Source organism: Strigops habroptila, chromosome 2, assembly GCF_004027225.2.
Source record: "Strigops habroptila isolate Jane chromosome 2, bStrHab1.2.pri, whole genome shotgun sequence".
Classification (NCBI taxonomy): domain Eukaryota; kingdom Metazoa; phylum Chordata; class Aves; order Psittaciformes; family Psittacidae; genus Strigops; species Strigops habroptila.
This window is the reverse complement of record NC_044278.2, coordinates 48,876,156-48,894,691: the sequence shown is the minus strand read 5'-3', so window position 1 is coordinate 48,894,691 and position 18,536 is coordinate 48,876,156. Positions and strand designations below refer to the sequence as shown.

The following is an 18,536-nucleotide window of genomic DNA, read 5'->3' as shown; positions in this document are numbered from 1 at the left end:
AAGCTGAGGGATTAGGTCAGGGCTGGCACAGGAATGAATTTTATTTCTGTATTTTAAAACAGACACCTCTCCCTTCAGCAAACAACTCAAGACCTGCAATATTTAAATTCACTAAGAAAATGCAATTCCCAGGAAAGTTGTAAGTAAGGTAACTTTATTACCGCAGAATTAGAGTTTCTCAGTTGCATGTTTGTCAACAGCACATTTCCTAACATTATCAAAGGAAATTCAGTATACCTAGCTATTATGCTGCAGATAACACCAGCATCGTCTCTTAAAGGAAGAATAACTTCTGACCAAGAGTGATGGGTGTGCAGAACTCTTTGCAAGAGCTCACTTAATTATCTATCAACTACTCCTCTCAAATCAGGGGGTAAATGACAAGCAGTACCAATATAGTGCTATTCCCTATGATAAACTGACAGTTCTTAGAAAGTATGCAGTTAATGGTACGGATTTTGCCCAAAACATGCCTACTTAACAGATGCTTCCTAATGAATGCAAAAAGAAACCAAAGACATCCTTCTAGGAACTGCGTTTTAATATTTCTTTTGCAAACTGAATGAAAACATGAGGAAATAATGATTTCAGCAGTGAGGTTTTTGTGTTTTAGCTAACATTCTTGCTGTTAGGGAATTGATACTTGACAAATTCCACCCCTTGATTTATCACATTTCACACAAAAATGCATCTAATTGCAAATTGTTATTTTTACATTTACAGCACTATCATTGTAGCCCACCATGATTACAGCACCTGTGAAAATCAGTGCCTGGGGGAAAACTACTGTACTGCCATCTCCTTTCTATTAATGGAGAAATTCAATACATTTACCTTCCTGAGTGCTGTCATTTTATGCAACTAAAGCTACATGTTTCCTGCTGAAACACTGCAAGAAACATTCCTACATTTTGCTTGCTTTATATGGTGGGCAATTCTCAGCAAAAAAAAAAAAATTAAGATATACTGATCTTACTTTTTGCTAGACATTCCTTTTTACAGCTTATTATGCTTCTTTTTAATACTGAAATTAAACTCAGCACTTTCCACAGTTAGGGGGTGGGGGGAGCTACTTTAATAACAAAGTTGATTAATAAAGGCTTTGCATATTGATTCAGTCCCATTTTATTTTTTTCATCATCATCTTCACAGCCAGCAATGATTATTATACAGAGCTTGTAAAAGAAAAAAAAGAAAAAGGGCAGAAATTTGATTTGTTTCCTTCATTAAGCAGAATCTCTAAAGAGTCAAATACTGTATTTCATTGCACATTCAGGGCTTCTCTGAGAAGCTGAGGGCCAAGTCACACCCCTATATGATTATTCTAAGATCTTACTCAAACATAATTCAAAGCATATTTTTCCTCTGCAACTATATAAACTATGAAAAGAACTGTCAAGTTTGGTTTTCAGGTTTTAAAAGATACCATTGATTTGACAGTGCTTGGAAAGAGTGCTTGAAAGACTCTAATATTGTAAAGAAAATGCTTTCAGATTCTCCTTGTTGTTTTTCTTATGGTTCCACCATTGCAAAAAAGCTAAAACCAAAAACGCCTACTCAGCTACAAATATTCTTCCCGAATCTGCTTACCTAGTTCTCAGCCACTAAAACTGTTACATTTAGCCCTAAATTGATCTCACTGAAAGAATACAGACATAACCAAGATATGTCTAATTTTCAAATATAATAGATAACACTTGGAAAGGGAAGGAGGGAAAATTTGGAAATATATGGAAAATGGCCCACTTTTGAGCCAGTAGGGTGTGAGCCAGCTTTGGACTTTGAGGAGTCCAAAGTTAGTCAAATAAATAAGAGTATCATTTTCACTATTTAAAATAAGCCTCCACAGGCATTTTCCCCTTTGTTGGAGATAGTAATGGAAAAGAACTGCTAATAATAAAAGATTGTTCAGTTGGGCTCTACTTTGCCAGTTGGTTTCCTTCTTTTTCACCGATGCACACACAAACCTGCATATTCACATTTGCACAATGAGAAGTGGAAGACAAGGAAAGAAAACTAAGCAAGTAATGCAAAAGCACTCACTCACTGCCTCCCATGGGTAGACCAGTTCCCTGTTTTCCCTTTTATTGCTGAGCATGAGGTTATATGGCATGGAATAGCTCTTTCGCTAGTTCAGGTCATCTGCCCAGTTGTGTCCTCCCACCCCCAACCTATACACTAGGGAGGCAGAGTGAGAAACAGAAAAGATCTTGATGCTGTACAGACACTGTTCAGCAAAAGTTAGAGTATTAGTGTGCAATCAGTTATGTTTCAGTCAAAAATCTAAAACACACCACCATTTTTTTCTATGAAAAAAATTTGCTCTACCCTAACCAGGCCCAGTACAAAGCTATAATTACCATGATCAAACCCAGGTTATATTAAGAAGGAAAGGGACAGAGAAGAATATATCCTAACACATAACAAACACTGCAGGCAGGTGGGCTGTTACATTTTTTAGTTTTTCAGCAGTGGACTGTAGCTTTCTCTATGAATTCAGGACTGAAGCACCTAACCACCTCTGCAGAAGTTCAGCTTGGCTACACCATTCACCCAAGGTTTTAAAGGCAACCTGAGCTCACATACCTTCCTAGAGCTATAATGCACATCACAAGGAACTCAGAGGGCTTAATCCGAGATAAGTTTTCTTAGTTGTGAGAAAACTTGGTAAAACGTATGCCTGCACATTTGGGATGTAATTTTTTGACTTTGTAACTGCCACAGCCCATTCACAGTACTATTAGGCAGCGTGCTTGTGGCATTAACAGTACCAAAGACTCCAAACTTTTCTCTGCCAACCTCAAGTCAAAAATTTGCATGTGTTCACACAGTTCACTTGAGGTAAGATTGGAATTAAAAACTGACTTCAGTTTAAATGTGACAGACTTTCTAACCATAGTTACTAATATTCAGCATTGCTGACACATAGAGGACATTCATTCAGTCTCTAGCATCTCTAGGATGCCTGTCTAGCAAGGACGGTTAAGGAGGGTAAGCCAAACTATTCCTTTATGGAGAAGCAGCTATATTTGTGAGACTTCTGCCAAATTTCCTATCTGAAAGCATGTTAAAAGGAGATAATCTGGAGCCATGTTTCCTTGCTAACTGGTGAGGGGAAAGTGATTGTCACTCATCATTCTCTTCCGTAGAAGACCCTTCCCTATGAAACCTCCCTCTTCTCACCAACAGCTAAGGGAGACCTGCCCATTTACCTTGGAGATAATATTAACACATCCAGCCTTCTTTTTGTCATCCTACCACCAGGTCCAATACTTTTTACATTTAATCAAGTATCTCCTAGCTAAATCCAACAGTAGAGATAGATAACTGCTACCCACCACAGCTACGGTAAGGAACAGATACTTAATAGGAGGAGTTAGAGGTGGTCCCATCTGTTAAAAGGGACAGAGAATAATGAAGATCCGAAAGTTCAGGGCGTAAAAATACAGAGCAGAAATGTGAAGGAGCAAGGAGATAATGCAACTAATAAGTCTTTGCAAGAAGATGGAGTAGAGTTTTTCCCAGATGGTCTTTGAGGAGTTGCTACCCACAGCAGGACATTTATGGGAGAGGCTTGAAGTACTTTGCAGCATATCAAGGAACAAATTTCTGCTGGGAATGACATCATGGATTTGGAAAGTTGTTCTTCAACTAAAGAGGAAAGAAAACTCTTGTGATACATTTGCCTTTTATAAATAATAAAATATTTATTCTCTGAGATCAGAGACATGTTGATCCAGAAGTGTTAAGCACCCTTACCCATCTTTCTCAGTTGTTAGGTGGCTAATGAGTTACAAAGAAATTCTCAGAGTGCTAGAGGAAAGAAAGCTCACCTTTACATTTGTTACTTTGTTGGCACTCACAATTCCTGTCTGGACAAATATATTCCTAGGCAGCAGTGGGGCAGTTTAACAGACTCCTAGAAGAGGCAGTGAGCCAACTTGCAGTTATTTTAAAGAATGCATCAGTTGTCTAAAATTTTGCACCCTAGTACAAATCCTGTTTGACTGAAAAGGATCCAGGCCATGTAAAAACGGTCTGCTGGACAGAGTCCAGAGTTTAACAGACTAAAAGCATATAACTTTACAACATTCCATTTCAAATCTTGCATGAAAATACTGGTTAGCAAACTGTAATAGGTAAAGGGAGGGGAATAGCTTTTAACACTGTCAAAATATTTTGGGGCCAATCTTGGAAGAACTGTGGTAAGAGCAAAAGAAAAAGGTAGTGCCTGTAAAACATTTCATACTCCACTCTTTCTGCATCCTTGCAGTGACACTTCACTCACTGCTACAGTTACAGGGAGGTATTACTGATATTTTCAGTTTAAAGAATATAGGCTCCTTGCCATCTGTTCAAAATTTGGATGAAAAAATCATCTAGCTACCAGTAGGGTCTGTTAAGCCATTCTATAAAACCCTTTACTGGTTTTCTGATGTGTTGAGAATCAAATATGAGGCTCCAGCCCGAAGAATGCTTTCTTACACGTTTAGTTTTATTGCCATGAGCAGATCTACTAACATACATGGGACTATGCTATGTAGTAAAGGTAAGCAAAGGTATAAGTGTTTGCAGGTTCAGTGCCTTAGATCCCTGTTCTGGTCCACATGACCTAACATAGCAAGTAACATCTATTCCTTCTACTTCCATTTCCCTTGTTTCCCACAGAAATAATGCTTCAATGCTTTTTCAAACTATATGCAAGCCTTCTATGCTTTCATTAACCCTTTTTAATTGTTTAAACATTTAAACTTTATGTGGGAGATGTGCAATTTCTTTGCACCACTTAATTCTGAGATAAAGTAAGTCCTTTAATGCTGTAGAACTGGCCAGTGAGATGAATTCATCACAGATAGCTTATGTAGCTTGTACAGGCATGTTTACCGTAGGCTATAGCACTCTTACAAGAGGAGTGACATACTGGTTTTCTCAGTGTGTCCATGTATGCACACAGTTGAAAAGCAACAGGTAAAGCTGTTAGATTAAAGGATCCTTCTTCCTTAAGGCTTCAATATATTTACCTATCTTTTAAAATTAATAATATGAACTAATTTTAGGAAGGTCAGCAGTTCAGTGTTAGCCATTTTATGACCTAGCCACCAACAATTAAGTCAACCATCATTTAGGAATTCAGTTTACCCAAACTCACGAAAAAACTGACCTCAGAAATGCTGACTTATTAGAATGTTATGCGAAGTATCAAGTAGAAGAAATTAATCTCATTTCCGGTTCCCTGTTTTCTTTTTATCTTTTTACATTCTCCTTCTCTTGCATCATTGACTTTAATTTGGGACCTAACTGATTGACTGCTATGCCTTGTATTCTCATAGTGAGCTTAATGGATATAGCACTATGGTGGTACATCATCGACCAACAGTAATCAATGTCTCAGTACTGCTACATAAACATAGGAGATGTACTAATTTCTTGCCCATGGCACATGAGCGACACATTTTACACAACAAATCAAACACTCCAATTTGCTCTCCATGGAGAGCTTTGTTACTCAACTCTCCCATCTACCTTCTACTTAGATACTGTGCTTGGGAAAACAGTCTCCTCTCCAGCACCAACACAAGTGAGTTATTTGCATCAGTTACATTCTTTCTTGCTTTCTTGATATCTACAGAGATGCTGCAATTCTGGTTTCCATGACTGCATCACATAATCTATACAGTAAGAGGAAAAGCTATGCATTTTATAGAGTAAGTGGCAATGGTTTCACATGTGTAACTATGCCTTTGGCATGATTTTATTAGGTTTTGCATTCATTCATGTAATCTCTGTATTTGTTGTCACTAAATGTTAATGTAAAAAAATGGAAGTCTTTGCAATAATTCTTCCGACTAATAACTGGATAGAAGCTAAAAGTAAAGTAGCCATTCAAAGTTCCCAAATCGCAAAGCAATGAGCCTGTAATATTAGAATGGGCAAAGAGGGCAGCATCAGGCATCCACTGCCTTGTACACTGTAGACATAATACTAGTCTGAAGCTGTCTGTTCTTCTCTACAGATAAGGGCCACCTGTGAGGCACCAGAGTTCCACCCTACTGATCTATTAGCACCTGGTCAAAGCATGGGAACTGGTGGCATAAAGTAGAGAAAAGAGCAGATGCAGGCACAGCTTTTAGGCACTGCTACAGCACTGGGACATGGCCATGAGTCATGCTGGGGTCTGAAACTGGGAAACATTTCTGGATTCTGTGCTAGGGACAAAGCCAAGGTTGTAGGGAGCAGTCACAGATGTGAAGGTCTGAGAAGATCTATATGAAGCCATTTCCTTGCCCACAGGGAGGATCAGCTATGCCTAGATCACCCACAAAAGGTATTGCTCAGTCTGTGAAAAACCTCCAAAGATAGATCTGACAGCTTCTTTGAGTAACCCATTCCAGTGCCTAGATACCACTGTAGTTGTAGGATTCTTCCTGAAGTCCAAACAACCCCACTAATGCTGCAAATTGCTTTTTGTTCCAGCCTCAGCAGAGAGGAACAATTAATCACTGTCATTTATAACTATGTATGTGTATGACAGCAGTTTATTCTCTTTTCTATACAGTAATTCACCAAGCTGAGTTCACACAAGTAGTACATAGATAGTAAAACCAATGAGTTGCCCAGTTGTGGCAGCTATCCCTAGCTCTGGCATGTTCACCTATTGCTCTCATATGAAGGCAGCAGTGGGCAGCAGGGAGAGCTCAGCTCCTTCTTGGTCCTCTGGACAGAATATTAGTTCATAAGAGTCCTTGTACAAGACATTCCAGGAATCTACATTTTCAGCAAAAACATACTCAGTTCCTCCTGTGTAATATTTTCTTGTTAAAATTTTTTGTTTTCCATTAGCTTTTCTCCAGTTTGTATATTTCTTAAAGTATCATTTATAAAACTGAATAAAAAAATTCAAACTGGGAGCTTATCTCGGTAGAAGAGGGCAAAATATCCTCATCCTCTTGTATACAGTACCTTCAGTAACGACTCCCAGAATGGCTTTCATTTCAACATTTTGTCATACTTGTAGTAGCCCACAGATACTGCTGTTGACTTAATTATTCCCCATTTTCTGTAGGTAAATTACATTTTCTTCTCTGACTGTAGCAACTCGTGCTTCTTCTGGTTGCTTTCTATCTTCTTGATTTCAGATCAGCTTGCCAGCTAGTCAAACAACTTTCAAATTTAGTTCTGTCGCCCTCAGCCAGGGTGATAAACTGGAAACATGGCAGATTATACTGACCCCACCAATTAAACTTTTCAGTTTAGTCAGCCCTTTTCTAGAGAAAGCTTTTTATTTTAATTTTTATTATATTACAGCAGTTCTGCATACCCCAAAACTTTAAAGTATCTTTGGATGGATAAAGGCCTGTTCAGCTGATGGTTTTGCTTGACAGTAATCTTACATTTCTCCTCATGTTTTATTTCTTTAGTTCTCATGTGACATAGACAAAATGTTCAAAATGAACTCTTCATGGAACAGAAACACAAGAACTAAAACCTTGGAGGCATGTCAGCTTGCATTTTAATTTTAGATGTTAACTAACAACTGTAAGTCATTTCACTGCATTCATTTTCATTAATCTAAACCAAAACAATCCTGTTGTTCATTCCAGCAATGTGCAATGGTACACATTAGAACCAAGATGTTACATCTCCAAAACATCAGTGTACTTACAGGGTATTGCTGAAAAGTTGCAGAGCTCGACGGCTAAACTTATTTCAAAATCTAAACAACCTTTCGACTCAAAAGAGCACTGTAGATTATACACAGTGACATCAAAATGCCTATGTTTTTTCTTTAACGTTCTGTTCCATTTCATGCCATGAATACAGTGAGATTCTAGAATGAAGGATATAGAGATTTCATCATTTTGTTTTCTCACATCAAATGCATTTCTCTGTTCCCATCATTGTTGTCTGATATACGGGTACATGCCATTTCACTGCAATCTTTTCTTCTGTACCAACATTTACATGACTCCCTTCAAACCATTAAAAAACTCCACTAAAATATGAAATAAATGGTGAGTCCATTACTTGTCTGTTTTCTCTTTTGTATGTCATATATGCCATCCCGTAGGACATACATTTTACTGACACAAGTTAAGGTTTATTTGGTAAATGAATCATACATGCTGCTCAAGTCCAGTGATTTACATCATGCAAAACCAGAACATCTTAAGCAACACATGTGCAATAAAAGCAAACAGATGTTTGCAGTCTAAGCATTGTGCTAATGGTGGTGGTATGGCAACGTATCAAAGACAAAACTTAATATAGCCAGAATTGCACACTGGAGTGTTAAGCACAGCTGCATAACTTTGAATCCACAACCAATAGGATATCCCAAACCACCCTGGGGTACATTGCCATACTTAAGGTAAAAAATCATAATTAGCTGTTAATGCCTAAACTCCTCAGCTAGAATGGGGTGGAATTTCTTGTGAATGAGACAAAGATATCAAAGATGTAGTAAAACAACAGTTCACTTTACAGAATTAACATACCAGGAATGCTACTGTTGTTTCATACCTAGAGAAATTAAAAGTGCCCAAAAAAAAAAAAATCGACCACAGGAGGCCTGATATGAGGTTTTATATGGAATTTTCCAGGCTAGGCAGCTACAAACCAAAGCGTCAGAAACTCAGCAGCCGGGGCACATGCATCATTGGAGGAGCACAGCAGACAAGTTGTGACACTTCCAAGCTGATACCCTGAGCAGTTTGTAACCCAGTGCATTACCAACAAGAGCGTTCTCAGCCTGTTGGAATGACTGGAACTATGCACAGGGTGTCAAAAATGGCATTTTGTTCATACCACTGAATGTGAACAGCACCAAACCCTAAATGAAGCTGAACTTTGCATAATAACTAGCAAAAGCAACTGCCTTTTTTTATGCTATCTCCCTAAATCTGACATCTAAAGGACCAATATCAAAACCACCAAGTAAAATTACCGAAGGAAAAAAAGTGCAGCTTAATATCCACTCCTCAAAGGAGTTTTATAAAAAGCCTGTAAAAGGAAGATGTTTATTTGTTCAAGGAAAATCCTACCACTGTAACCGATTTACCTAAAGGCAAATACCAGTTGTTCTAGCCTCTAGGCATACAATCACATGAGAACAGTAAGTTTTTACTGAAAAAAAATCAGCAGACAATTTAGACATGTATGAAATGGAACATGGGTTACAATCCCAGATATAAATACATTGGGAAACATGCATCTGCTTATGTACAGACTTTCAGCCTCAAGCATGTTCTTAAATATCTTGCTAAACATAATGCATTTAACATTAAAAAAATTAAAATATGGAATCACACAATTTGCCAAGAAGAGTTTATGCATTCCCTTAATTACTTGCTATACCCTCAAAAATAGATTTAATATTAATATTTTAATGAAAGAAAACACACACCAAAACAGCAAGGAAATATACTCTAAGCAGGTGGTAAACTCAGATCTTAACACATGTTGCATATTTTCAATACCTCCTGTATGAGTGTCAGAGTAGTTTGTATTCCAAAAGTCTAGCTCTGATAAATAGTTTTGAAATATGACTTGGAATTAACACAGAAACAAATTCAAAGGATAAGCTTTCATAAATAAGACTACTTGGGAGATAACACAGGACCAAAGAATTTGGGGGGCTTAATTTTCAGCCCGGTAGTTTTCTGAACTTCTCAGACTGAGACCTCACTTGGAGTATTGTGTACGGTTCTGGTGTCCTCAACATGGAGCTGTTGGAACAAGCCCAGAGGAGGGCCACAAGGACGGCAAGGGGGCTGGAGCACGTCTCGTATGAAGACAGGCTGAGGAAGTTGGGGCTGTTCAGCCTGGAGAAGAGAAGGCTGCATGGAGACCTCATAGCAGCCTTCCAGTATCTGAAGGAGGCCTATAAGGATGCTGGGGAGGGACTCTTCCTTAGGGACTGTAGTGGTAGGACAAGGGGTAATGGCTTCAAACTTAAACAGAGGAAGTTTAGACTAGATATAAGGAAGAAGTTCTTTACAGTGAGGGTGGTGAGGCACTGGAATGGGTTGCCCAAGTAAGCTGTGAATGCTCCATCCCTTACGGTGTTCAGGGCCAGGTTGGGCAGATCCTTGGGCGACATGGTTTAGTGTGAGGTGTCCCTGCCCACCGTAGGGGGGGGTGGAACTAGATGATCTTAATGTCTTTTCCAACACAAACTATTCTATGATTCTGTGATTCTAAGGCGGCATGATAAAACTGCAATTTCATGTCTCCATCACAGGCTTTTCATGCTTTACGTTTCTCAACGCCTTTTAATTAAAATACTTGCACTGTTCCTGTCCTAAAAAATTATATAACACGCTGGTGAACAAATATACAGGTGTCACAGACTTCTTTTTCTAATCCAGGGCACAGTTTAGTATCCTCTCATCTTAGAAAGCACCTTCTTAAGCCATTCCTCAGCTTTACACTGTCCAGCTTTTTGCCTCCTTCATTTGCATGACTCTCAAGCACATACACTCACAGAAGCTGTAACACAATGCTAGGCTAATGGCTTCTAGGAGGGAACACGTCTCATTTTTAGGTCACTGTTGCAGACTGCAATCATCATAACTATATCCTCAAACCCAGTGGCACAGCAGAGCCAAGCAAGGCACTGGTATGAAGACAGCAGTTGGACTTAAAAGCATAACTCAGATTTGGAATGTTATTTTTAACTTTCAACTCCAGACTTTTACCCAAGGGTGGAAGAAGAGGCACACACAAGTTTAAAAAAAATGAAGAAAAAAAAAAATAAATAAAAATTAAGCAACACACACTTTGTGGATCTCACAATCTCTGGATAATAGCATTAGGCCGATGAACTCATTAGAGAGATTAGGATGCCCTTCGTATAACTCCTTATCATTTGCCTTCAAAGCAAAGATATAACCTCATGCAATAGAATGAACGCTACAGAAGTGTTCTTGCCCCACTCTCTGGACACCTATCTCCCTCTTGCGTTATTCTTAGAATTCTTGTTTAGAGATCTGCAATGCAGATGGCAATTTTCAATTAGGCATGTGCTTCAGGGGAAATAAGGAATTTACCAAGGTCACTTAAGGGCAATGAAATCACACATGCCATATAAAATGCTTATACTACAAAATGATAGAATAATGGAATGGTAAAGCCTTTAACAAAACCCTAAAGGGAGCATGCAACTAGTACAGTATGTTCTTTTATTATTTCAAGCTCTCCAGTTACACCTTTGAAAGCCTAGTTTTTTTTTTTTTTTATTGAATAAGTGAAAAGATAGCAGAAAAAACCCCAATGATGTGCTCAACTGCCTCTTGCCAATATGTAAGAGCACTCAGCTTTAAATTATATGCAAATCAGAAAAATGAAAGTATGAAGTCATGGTTGTAAGTCAAGGAAACACTAAAAAAAAAAAAAAAAAAAACACACACAAAAAAAACCCACACAAACCAAAACACCAAACAAACCCAAAACCAACAAAAAACCACCAAAAAACCAAACCCCCACCATTTCATAGGATAAGCAGATTACTAAATGTGAAAAACATTGAAGACACTTAGTATGTTCTTTCATTTTTAAACAAAAAAAATGATGCTATATGCTAAATACATCAAGCACTCTCTGATTTAAAAGGGACAAATGAGGAATAGTTCTTATGAATTAACCCATCAGTAATACAACAAGGAGGCAAAAGATAATTTTGGTTCAAATAATCAAGATTGTTAGATCCAAGTATTTCTGTGTCACTTCTACCAGTTACACAACTGAAGCTGGTACCATGGGTGTATGCACAGACCTGCTGCACTCAGAGCCTTTGCCCGAGTTCAGCACATTCATCTCCAAAATACAATCCAACACAATATAATTTCTGGACCTTGAACACACCTCTGTCATTGTAACTGATATAAAAGAATCCTTGAATGAATGAAAAATTAATCTTTAAACAGAGTCAGAATGAATATTTTTTCTTTAATCAGTGAATGATACATGTCACCTATCAGCATGGATGAGAAACCAGTGTCTAGGGTAAGAGGCTGGTTTGCAGATGAGGCAGGAGAAAGGTCATTGTATAACCCAGCCATAGCTACTGGGTTTTCTTGTGATTTGAGATAACAGACAAGGTCAACCCCATACTTTAAACTGCTTCATCTACTTTGCAATTCTTTTCTCATTGTAAATAAGGATATATTTCCGTGGGATATATCTTCCAGCCACAAATCCTGGTCTGAAAAGAATTTGCTTTTTTGTGTATTCAGGCCAATGGAAATTCACACTACCACAGGTGCAACACCAAGCAGAGGTAAAAAAAAAAAAAAACCAAGGAAGACACTGGTTTTAGGCAGGTCCCACCATGATGCTGCAGGCCCAAGGGATGTGACCCCACACCGCTCTTTGTCTTCCTGCAAGAGTCACAACCACAAAGCTCACCCAGGGACAGACTGCAGCCAGGACCAGCCCTGCACTAGCATGGCCACACAGATAGCTGCTTAGATCCTGGAGCAGAGTAAGCTCATCTCAACTCAGAATATACTGTGCAGGCTTTGAACTAGGTTTCTATCTCACTTTGCATTGGGAAATCAAAAGACCATTAATGACTGTAGCATAGCTAGACACTAAGTTGATGGGGGCAGTGGAATTTTCTAGAGAGACTTGAGAAAAGGTGATTTAAAAGCATGTTTCCCTGGAGTCTTCTCCTGCCCTTTAAATTCACACCTTGATTACTAACACCCCTGCTAAAAGTCTTTTTCCTCTGTGTTCACACTCAATTCACAATAATAAAGGTTATCCACAAAACCACTAGGATGAGAAGCAGCAAGATAAGTGAAATTTATGGTTCTGGTTCACTAGCCCTACATTCTTTGCTGTGGTGACTTCTACCAAGAGCTAAGATGTTTCATGACAATGAATCTTCAGCATTGAAACAGTTTTTAGGAACTGGCTACCTACTTTGCAACACTGATGCACCTATAAAATTCTCTATTGAAGCTAATGTGGCTATTCTGTGTCATTCCCATTAATAATTCACTAAACATTCCAAGTCAGGTGTTTAGAAAAGTCTTACACATAAATGAATGAGAATCTGTATCAGAAGTGAATTTTAATTTTGACAGTTCCTTGTTCTGAATGAATTTTAACCAGATAACACCATATTACTAATTTCAAGTAGACATTAATTCATAAAAATCAGGAATATTTAGAAGGAAGAGGGTTTTAAATAATAATCATCTTTGGTTTAGCTTCTAAACCCTTGGGCATAGGAATTTATTTTACTTTCTGACTTTGACTCCTAGGAAAGATGTAACTGTATCTCCCATAACTAGTGCATTCACATCCATGTACAGACATAAATATAAGTAACCACGAAAATGAGCGAAAAGCAATCATATGTCTCTCAGTTGCTGAGAAAAAGCAAAATCATTTTGCAAATGATCTCCACCTGTTTCTGACTAGCTCTCTGCACTTTTTTTTCTTAGGAGGTACTCAGAGAAATCACCTGAAAGTATTTTTCCCTTCCTATCTTTTATGCCATAACTGCATAAAACTTAAATGAACTTCCACAATTAACATGCTGATACTTAACAGTAGCTGTCCTGAAGAACTGCACAGCATTATTCTTCCAACTAGAAAGCTATTTGAAGGAAGTTTTCAACTTTATTTTCTCCAAGGAACAATCTCTTTGTGTCTCTGTGAGCCGGTTGTAAAAGTTATCAGAATATGCAAATACATCCTAAGAAACACACATCCTTGTTTTGAACTGGGGCAATCCCTATTGTAGAAGAACAAGTTTTGCTTACATTTCCTAGAACAGTACCTGCAGCTTATTTTTTAACTCACTGAGAAGCCCTTATTGCTGCCAGAACTCCTTGTATTCCAGCAAACGCATTTCAGCTATGCTGACTAGCTGCATTCATAACACATCAAAATAAGGTATACCAAAAACCTGGGAATGCTAAAGGGGCACACCTTTTACAAGACATACGTTTTAAGGTAATTAAAAAAAAAAAATAAAGAACTTGTTTTCCCAAACACACTAGGATCATAACATTGTGCATTCACAGAGCTTCAGCCAGATAACCAAAGAATCTCAGCCTTATTTCGAGTCTCCACTCACATCTGTGTTCCAGAGATAAGAAAGTTTGAGAATCTCTCCAGTAAAACTAAGGTGCATCCCAATTAGAAGCCCATGGAATGTCGGAGAAGTTAAAGCAGTTGTTCACACAGATGCTGCTGTACACAAGCAGCACGCTGTTGCTTTGCAGCCCTTATAAAACACGCAAGCCATTTTTAGGAGGGAGTAGCAGTTCCAACAAGTCGCTGAGCTCTCCGCGCTCTAACACTGCCACCCTCCAGCTGCGGGGAACCGCCTGACATACCTGCTTCTCCATTTTTCCCCCCGTCAGCTTGTCTTATTTTTTCCTGAAGCTGAAGAAGGAAAGCGAGCACGCACACAGAGCCGTTCCCGGACTGAGGCTCGCCTCAGCTCTGCTCTGCGCTCTGTCCAGCCCCGCTCTCCCCGCCCGCCTGCTGGGGTGTGGGATCGCTCCTCTCGTTCCTCTCACAGGCAGCTCACAGCCCGGCTGAGCTCATTTAAGTCTAACAGGTTTCCTTATATAGGTAAACACAACTTGCATTCCTGGTGGAAGAGGTTAACTGGGAGTAAGTTTAACTTAGTTAACTCCACAGATACCAAATGTGTCTGAGTGCCTGAAGTTTGCTGGTGCAGCTCTGTGAAGGGTCTTCAGAGGGGAGGACACTCTCCTTACAGCAGTTTAGCACCTATGAAACTATTACTATTCCATTACTTAAAGTTTTAGCAATACTGATTACTATGGCAGCATCACACTAAACACTTGACATTTTTACAGAACACTCAGTCTACATTTTACTCCAGGAAAAGTACAAGGTGGCATGTACCTTCTGACAGTGTTACAATAAATCCACATCTATTAGAGTTTTCATATACAGGTTGCTATATATCAAATGTTATGTGAAAAGGTTAGGAAATGAGGATTGCAATACTGATATAAACAGAAAGAAACAATATAAGGAAAGCTTCTTTTACTCTTTTTCAATTCCTTTTCTATACAATGCAATAGTTAAACCTCTGGTGATTGATAGATCTCTCTTTGTCAGAGAGGTGCGATTGAAATATATTGACAAACACACCCCCATCTGAATAGATAAATGCAGAGATAGAGGGAGTACCCTGAACAAGCACATACTATATTCTGCAGAGCAGTGGCACATGTATTTCACATAATTTTAATATTCTTGCCTGCTCACTAACCCTTATCTGCAAACACAACTAACATGTCTTGAAAGAAATCCAGCGGGCAATTAATTAATTACAGGGAAAAATCATGCAATATGTTTCCCTTTATTCTGTTCAGACAAGATTCACCTGTTAATTATGACCCTTTGGCAAGCTAAAACACTCAATATGCAGGGAGGAATAAGCAGCAGAAAGCATGAGGAAAGGAAAAAAGAGGAAATAAAACAAATGATGGAGAGAACCAAAATAAAAAATGGGTAAAAGCAATAAAAGTTCTTTCCCCAGACATATTGCCTGTAACCCAAAACAGACGAGACACAAATTTGGCTTCCTGGTGACCTGCGGAGGGTTAGAAACAACAGAGTACCACCCAAAAACTGGGAATTATCATTATCCAGTGGACTACAGCTCTTCTTATCCCCATGTAATATATGACTTAAAGATCATCCAATAATATACTCCACAGAAAAGTTATTCCTAATGACCATTCTTAATGGTTTCAATATTTTTTTAGTTATAATTTTCCTCTTCCCCTGAGGCATAAACATTCAACCTCATGATACTGCAGCAGCTTGGCTCAGAAGTTGAGAAAAATGAAAAACAATACCAATAAAAGCTGTAAGACACTCCATAAATGTATCTAAAATACTGTCTCTGCACAATACATAGGGAATCAAGAATATGTGGCCAGGGGCTTGTTGTAACAGTCTTCATGGGACTCTTTCAGGACACATAACTCACTTGTGGCTTCGCTGCATAAGAAGAGTACTTTGGCCTTGCCAAGTTCATGGTCCTGTGACAAAGCATTTGCGCTAGACTACACAGCCATGTATTCCCTTACCACCAATGAGCTTGTGACCAGTTCCTGAGCAAGTGTCAGATTTTCTTGTGAATCAAGCCAATTAAAATTCATCAGATTTCCAAAACTGCAAAAACAAAGGAATTTTTAAAGGGCGCTTAGAATAAAATAGATGTTGCTTCAAGCATGGCTGACTTTCTGCCCTTAGGCTAGCACTTCTCCTGTTAGCCAAACCTAGCCCACAGTAAACATCATATTCATTTATCCAAAACCACTCCCTTAATTAAGGATTTTCCTACCACTTTTCACCGCCTGTACATGTGCTTTATTTTCCCTAGTTTCAAACCAAAAACTCAACTAGCGGTCATTCTATACCTGACATATCCCCTTTGCTTTGATCCCTTGACCCAAACATCAGTCATGGGATTTAAGGTCGTATAGCCAGGCATATAATCTCATGCTTTAGGTGCTGACCCCCGAACTGTGATTTCATTAGATGGCTGGCAAAGCATGATAAGTTTCCACAAGTCCTGCACACACTATCTATGTAAAAGAGAATCCGTTTACTTAAAAAACACCTGTAGTAAAGTAATTATTTTTTCCTCAAATGTAAATCAGAATGAAATGTATCTACACTTTCGCTGCATGTCTGCTAAAGTGTTAACAGCAGTTAATTATTGTAATAGACACCAGTCAAATCTTTTTTATTTCTATGAAGTTCTTTTATATACATACATATATATATAAAATCCTGAAGCAATCCAGTTAATTCTTGCAGCTGAGAGTAACCTAAACTTATTACTTCCGTTTATTTTGCTGTCACACATGCATTATCTGCAAGTAATGCCAAGATAACATTAATTACCGGTTAACTGTTCTTTCCTGTTCTCCAGGAAGAGGTCTAGTAGGTTTGAGACTGCATTCAGAGTTGGAATAAAAGCTCTGAGCAAACCTCTAAAATATGTTATTTTTTCTGTAAGGAATTAAAAGATTCATCAGAAATGAACGCAATGTATGATATGTGTTATTTTCTTTGTTACAGTGCTCCAAGTTGCTTCCAGCAAAAGCTTAGCATTAAATGGATACACTCATTCAGTGCGCCATTAGCTAGTTTCCTGTGCACAATTCACACAAATGGTTTATTGAGGTTAGCTTAGTTCCTGTCATTTAGATAGTAACTATTTGTAAACCCAATGACCTTTGTCCAGCAGAGCCAAGAACCACGGTCCCAGCCGGAACCTCAGTGATTGATCAGTGTACTACTGTGTTTCTCTTTACTTCCAGTTACATGCCTTTCTAGCCATATTTTCTTCATCTCAAAAGACAGTTTATAAGAAATATTTTCTCTTATTAAAAGACTGATGGATTTTCCTCCTCCCATTTCTGCCAATTTTTTAAATACACAGTCCTGTCACTGTTTATGTTCCTGTACTAGAAATGGAAACCTAGTGTAAATTTCCATGGTGAATTTTGATTGAATGGAATAGATAAGTGCTATACACCAAGAAATATATTTGCTACACATACACTTCCATAATATATATTTCCTATATATTAAACAAATAACACTAGTCCTGCCACAACTGTCTAAATATCTGCCTTGATTTTTTTCCCTTATTAAAAGCTCTGTGGAACACAGAAGAGTCATTCTCTTTTCACTGAATTCTTACTTGATATCAAGGTTTGCTTCTGAAGTTCTTTGTAGGCTGAAATTGCCCATACTTAGTGACTAAATAAATTGGCTAAATTTAGCTGGGTAAGTTTAAAGCAACAGAGATCTCTCAAGTTTCATTGCACATCACTGTTGCCCCACAGTTTCTAGAATTAAGCTGTTAATGCATTCTCAAAGTTCTAATTCCTTTCATGCAATGGCAACACTTCCTTCCACTTTGATACAGACAAGATTTCGTACCTCATCTTGGTATCTGCATCTTTACATCTTCAGTTTCCCTCAGAGATGTGCATCACCGAGCATCCCACAATGCATGCTCTGTTCCTGTGGGGTGCAACAAGACCATTCATTCAATAGTTCACTGTTTGTTCTCAGCTACCTTACCCAGTCCTCAAATCAAGTAATGTGCTCAGCTAGAATGGCAGCAGTGAGTACCTTACAAATAAGGTAGATTCAATTCTAACAGCCTTTGTTTAAGATACAATTTTCCCCAAAGATGTGCAATGGTATATTGCATCTCTCTTTCCACATCAAAAGATCTGTTAGCTTAAAAACCTAAAACCCTGAGTATATTACTATTTCCAAGTCCACAAGTGCTATTTCTGCACTGCCATTAAAAGAATTTATACACACTGAATGCTAACTTTGCATTGTAAAACACTGTTGCAGTGTCTACAGGTATGCATTAACACTTAGACTTGTGGTTTAACACCCGAAAAAGCTACAATCAAAATGCCCTGATGTAGAGTACAGCTTTCTCCGAGCAAGCTGACTGCTGGAGAAACTCAGCTGACTAGGTATGGCTGGGATGGAGT

At 38.4% G+C, this 18,536-nt stretch overlaps 1 protein-coding gene across 1 annotated transcript in view; it reads right to left on the bottom strand.

Annotated features, from left to right (window-relative positions):
- MID1 (midline 1) overlaps positions 1 to 14,469 on the bottom strand; it is a 265,230-nt gene extending 250,761 nt beyond the window's left edge. Inside the window, exon 1 of the mRNA XM_030476901.1 lies at positions 14,352 to 14,469. The gene's annotated coding sequence lies outside the window, so the exon portion shown is untranslated. The remainder of the gene's footprint in view (positions 1 to 14,351) is intronic.
- Between the last annotated feature and the right edge of the window lie 4,067 nt (positions 14,470 to 18,536).